Source organism: Emys orbicularis, chromosome 3 (assembly GCF_028017835.1).
Source record: "Emys orbicularis isolate rEmyOrb1 chromosome 3, rEmyOrb1.hap1, whole genome shotgun sequence".
Taxonomy (NCBI): Eukaryota; Metazoa; Chordata; order Testudines; family Emydidae; genus Emys; species Emys orbicularis.
In genome coordinates this window covers 15,734,924-15,741,010 of record NC_088685.1, presented here as the reverse complement: position 1 = coordinate 15,741,010, position 6,087 = coordinate 15,734,924, and the positions used below count along the sequence as shown (strand labels likewise).

Below are 6,087 nucleotides of genomic sequence, written 5' to 3'. Positions count from 1 at the left end.
TTGATACTAGTCCATTATACTTCCAGGGTCTCATGCTTTATAACAATTCTGCAATGTCTGGCTTGCAATTACATCAAAGGAATGGGTTTCCCTGTTGCCCTATGTTACGTTTTAAACACACAACTACAAAAACCCTTTAGGAATTGTTTTTGTTGGTCTCTGATTTGGTAAAAAACTTGTTGTTTTTCTTTTATTCAAAATTTGTATTTTGGACCAAATTAACACTTCTGAGTGTCCCTTTAAACAATCTATTTGGGAGAAAGTGGAGTTAGGCTTAATGCTTGATTTGAACCACTGAAATTGTAACACTGATAAAAGATCAGTAATATCACATGGCACTGAATGAGCCCTCAGCATTTGGCTGACCAAGAGCAGAATATTTCTTAACCAAATAATGCCCATTTAAAAAACCAGATGATTCCTCTTACTCTGCACTGTGCAGCAGCTGTTCAAGTTGAGCTCCTCAGACACAAAGGCATTGATCCAGCAAAACACTTAACCATGTGCTAAGCTTTAACCTATGCATGTGTGCCTAAAACTGAGTATGCCTTTAAGCCTTTTACAGAATCAAGACCAAAGCAGCAGAATCAGCAAGAAAATAAAAAAGCCCTTATTGCTCTGCAGAGTGTTATTTAACTAATCTAATATGGAATATTATGTAGAAAGTTATTTCCATTAATATTCATTGCTTCTCTGCAAACTCTTTAAAGCTTAGAGGAAATAAAGCTTAAAAGCTGACCACTTTATAAAGTGCTGCTGATCAAGTTTGCAAAAATTATTGTAGTAAATAATGAGCCCGGGTCAAAGTGATCCAGATTGCTCGGTAAGCTGGGGACAATCAAAAATGCATTTAAGCCATAGGAATGGTAGGGATAGGATACAGAGGGACCTAGACAAATTGGAGGATTGGGCCAAAAGAAATCTGATGAGGTTCAACAAGGACAAGTGCAGAGTCCTGCACTTAGGATGGAAGAATCCCATGCACTGCTACAGACTAGGGACCGAATGGCTAGGCAGCAGTTCTGCAGAAAAGGACCTAGGGGTTACAGTGGACGAGAAGCTGGATATGAGTCCTGTTTCCTCAGAATTATGAGTACCAAACCACCCACCAGTATATTTCTTTATATTTTTAACAGGGAAGATATCACCAATGTCAAAATCCTCAACACAAATGGAGAGAAATGCTATTGTTTGATGGATAAACACAAACCACGGCCTCCCTGAAAACACACCACTATTTAATCTAAGTAATATAGAGCCACTATCATGGAAGTATCTGAGTGTTTCCTATTTAAAAAACAGAAATAATATCTCTTACCATTCTCAGTCTGTAGAAGTAATTTCTTGATTAGCACTTCCCCCAACAATCTGAAGGAGAGTCGGAGATTTAAGTCTCAAAGGAACCATTAGATAATCTAGTCTGACTTCCTACATAATACAGACCATGTAATTTCATCCAGTTATTCTGCATTGAGCCCAGTAACATGGGTTTGGCTAAAGCATCTCTCCCAGAAAGGTATCCAGTTTTGATTTGAAGACATTGTGAGTTGGAGAATCCACCACTTCCCTTGGGAGCTTGTTCCAATATTGTCACCTTCACTGTGAAAAAATTGTGCCTTATTTCTAATTTGAATTTGTCTGGCTTTAACTTCCAGCCACTGGTGCTTGTTATGTCTGCGTTTGTTGGCCTACAGTGCCCTTTAGCCCCCTTAGATGCTATGCAGGAGGGTTCTTCCATCTGCTTCTCACTTCGTACCAGCATCACTTCCAGCTTGCCTGGGCTCGTTTTTAGTCAGCTGCTCTTTGCCCAGGTGCTAGCCTCAGGGAGGGAGTACGGAGCTGGGTGTCAAATAGCTCCCTAGAGGCTTCCTTTAGATGCTGAATAAGAACAGGGACAGAACTGACCCTGGTGGGATTCCACAGGTGAGGGTTCTGGAAGAACAGCTGACCTTAATTAGTCTCTGGCCTGGGTTTGAGAGGAAGGACTTAAATCACTTCAGGTTGTTTCCAGCCTCTGGAAGCTGGGACCTGTAGCTGTCAGCAGTGCCTTGTCATAGGACACTTCATGCATTTGAGACCCAAATTTAGCATTGCAGCATATCAACATGAGGCAATACGACCTAGTGGATAGAGCACTGGGGGTATGGGGAGATCTGGATCCTATTCCTGGCTCTGGTACTGGCCTGCTGGGTGACCTTGGGCACATTATGTCACCTGCCTGTGCCTCAGTTTCCCAACAATCAAACTGACCTCCTTTGTAAAGTTCTTTGGAATCTACTGCTGAACATTTTTATATAACAGCTGGGTAGTATTATCTTGCTTCCACTGAAGTCAGTGGAAGTTGCCATTGACTTCAATGACAGCAGGAACAGTCTGTTTTATTCCTGAGAAATATTGATAATGGATATGACATCCTGACGCTGCAGTTCCAGAAAATGTTTATTCACATTAAGGAAAAGAAGCTCCTGACGTTTCAAGCCTCCTCCTCTGTTACTGTTTGTTGGATACCTAGAGCTTTGTCAGACATTCAAAGAGGTCACTGCCCTGTATTTTGCTCTTGCTGGGTTAGAACTGTGCAGACAGAACAAAAGCATAGGCAGAGGAGTGTCGCAAAGCCGCTGGGAGAGATCCAGCAAGCTGTTCACCAGAGATAACGCCTCCGATTCTCATTTACATAAGGGCCACTTTGCAACATTCTAGTCATAGAAAGGGGCCTGAAAGTGGATGCAAATACAACTGACTCCCACATTAAGGCCCCTTCACATTGCCAGAGCAGCGTAAAGTGGGTTGAGTGTAAACAAGAATCAGGTCTAAAGTCTAGCATGCACTTTGCCATGAGTGCTCATGCAAAATTACAGGCTTATGTTTCCTTTGTTACTGTACCAGTGAGTTCCCCACCACGCCTCCGTGCTGAGTCTTATCTGAACTCTTCAGTTGGGTGTGACAGGGAAACTCCTGATGTCGTCGTCAGTGGAAAGCGCCCTCGTCAAGTCCTGTTCTGAAACAGGCAGTGAAAATCACGGCCAAGAAGCAGCAGCCGGGGCTGCAAAAAGCTGTGGATGGAGGAGTGCTTTTAAGTATTGTGAAATCTGACACACAATGAATCATAGAAATGAAGGGTGGAAAAAACCTATCCGGTCTTCCAGCCCACCTCCCTCCCAATGCAAGATTGTCCCTTTTACTACATAATTAAGTTTGGGGATGGAGAGCTGTTGATCTTGGAGGATTAGAGGCAAAGGAAAATACTTGCGAGAAGCAATGTGACTTAGTGAACTCAGCCCAGGAACATCTGACTTCTAGCTTCAGGTCTGCCGCTAATTAGCAGCATGGCACTGGGCAATTCACTTCATTTCTCTAAGGCCTCAAGCTACCTAGAAAGCTAGTTTGCATTTGTCGCTTGGCTGTCACTTAGATCCCTCCCTTGGCCACAGAGGCAGCCTTATCCTGGTTGATTCCTCCTCTCTTTTCACAGGTGCTTTTGGGGACCCCACAGCCAAGCCTCTCTTAATCAATACTACTCTGCACCACTACCTTCCTGCACAGGTACATATTTGCTCAGATAAGCTATAGCAAATGGCTAAAAGGCTGGAGTAATGGTTATAGCAGTATTACTTCTTTTCGCTTTTCAGTGATAGAGCATGTTCTTATCGCAGCCACTTCATTGCACCTCCCATGTGAAAGTCTTTAGCATCTCTCTAAACTCCGTTCCCTGGCGTTTTACAGAGTGTGCTAAGAACACTGAAGTTCTAGTTGAGCTAAATAATCCTAATTCTGAAGCTATTGTGGCAATGCATGCATGAGGAGTCAAGGTGGGTGTTTAGGGGGATATTTCCATCACAAATACATGCTGCTTTCAGCTTGTCTGGCTTCATATGGCTCCCCGAGGCTGATATTACCTTTGGAGAATAATCCATCCCTAGAAACTACTTCCTAAAATGGTTTCTTCATGCTGTGCCTATGAGGCTTGGGTCAAGGAGTGGATCCCAGAAGACCCCCTCCTAAGAGAGTGTTGTTATAACGGTTTACATTGCTATCACCCACTTGGAATCAAAATGTTTAATGGAACAACAGCTAGATAGTAAAACTGAAAGCATGGCAGCTAAATGCTAACACATTAAAATACTGATAAACCCTACAAGTGTGCACTGCAAGCAGAATATTATATATAGAGAGACTCATGTTGGCATTCATGGATTATATAGTCAGGAGGGACCACTGTGATCATCTAAACTGACCTTCTGTATCACAGGCCATAGGACCTCCCTGAATTATGCTTTAGTTCAAACCGGAATTATCTTTAACGTTTTCAGTGATGGACAATCCACCACAATGCTTGGTAAATTGTTCCAGTGGTTAATTACTCTGTTAAAAACATGTGCCTAATTTCTACTCTGAATTTGTCTAATTTCAACATCCAGCCAATGGACTTTGTTATACTTTTATCTGCTAGATTGAAGAGGCGTCTATTATCAAATTTCTGTTCCCCATGTACCTACTTATAGAGTGTGATCAAGTCACCCCTTAACCTTCTCTTTGTTAAAATGAACAGATCAAGCTCCTTGAGTCTAGCACTATAAAACATGTTTTTCAATCCTTTAATCATTCTTGTGGCTCTTCTCTGAACCCTTTCCAATGTATCAACGTCCTTCGTGAATTGACTTTACTCCTACTCGAGATTCCCCAGTTTATTCATCCCAGGATGACATTAGCCCTTTTGGTCACAATATTGCACTTAGTGCTCATGATCAACTGATAATCCACCAGGATCCGCCCAGAACCTCAAGTTCTTTTCAAAGTCACTGCTTCCCAGGCTAGTGTCCCCTATCTTGTAAGTATAGCCTACAGTTCTTATTGCTAGCAGTATACACATTTACATTTAGCCATGTTAAAATGCATATTGTTTGCTTGGGTCCAGCCTATCAAAAAATTCAGATCACTCTGTATCTGTGACCTGTCTTCTTCATTATTTACCACTCTGTCATTTTTTGTGTCTTCTGCAACATTAATCAGGAATGATTTTATGTTTTTTTCTACATCACTGATAAAGATGTTAAATAGTGTAGAGCCAAGAACCAACCCTGTGGACCCCACTTGAAACACAACTGCTTGATGATTCCCCATTTATAATTACATTTTGAGACCTATCTGCCAGTTTTTAATCCACTTAGTGTGTGCCATGTTGATTTTTTTTATAGTTCTAGTTTTTTAATCATGTGTGGTGCCAAATCAAATGCCTTACAGACATCTAAATTTATTGCATCTGTGCTATCCCCTTAATCTTCCAAATTTGTCGTCTCAGGTCATTGGGCAGTATGGGCTCCAGGCCACATCCATGAGGTGCATGTGATTGGAATAAAGTACAATTATTTATTTTACACAGACTTCACTGTTAACCCAGGATGGCTATCAAGACTGAGAAAGTTTGACCTGTGTCCAAAGTGTACATGGAACTGCCTCACTTTTTTTTTAAATTTCCTACAGAAAGTGAAAATGGTTAACATAGTGGATTCAGGTACTGTATTTTATTCAACTGACTCAGTGTTTGGCGTGCAGAGAATTGTTTGTTTGTAGCTGGGTGCAGACAAAACGGAAGTCAGACCTAGCTACAAAATATATTTAGAACACTTTTCTTAGTTACCAGGAAGTAGATATTAAATCATGGAATATCCAGTAGTGGCCTAGTTCTTTTGAACTGACGACATGAATTTATTACTTCCTTGCAACGGGTCAGGCACAGATTCCTTGCACGACAGTAATCCAATATAATAGCTAAAATACAGGACCTCTTCCAGCCCAAACTGAGACTGGAGGTACTTGGACAAAGGGGTCAATTGCTCCGACATGCAACCAGTGATTAATCACAAGCTGTTAGTGTTTCTGAGGATGCTTGATACACAAGAACACTTACATAGAAGTTTTAAAGTTCATGCTGGCGATTTGTCTCAGGATCTGTTTTTAGCATTCTGAAATTTCTTTAAATGATGCCAGAATTGGCTCATTCTATTTAAATATTCATTAATAATATCTCCACTGCACAGAATATTTTTGTTACAATCCTTGAAGGTTATAGAAAACAGAGAGTGATCC

General features: G+C 41.3%; 1 long non-coding RNA gene across 1 annotated transcript in view; it reads left to right on the top strand.

The window, feature by feature from the left end:
- LOC135876165 (uncharacterized) overlaps positions 1-6,087 on the top strand; it is a 36,795-nt gene that overhangs the window by 5,437 nt on the left and 25,271 nt on the right. The window contains exon 2 of the long non-coding RNA XR_010561304.1: positions 3,473-3,543. This is a non-coding gene — a long non-coding RNA (uncharacterized LOC135876165). The remainder of the gene's footprint in view (positions 1-3,472; positions 3,544-6,087) is intronic.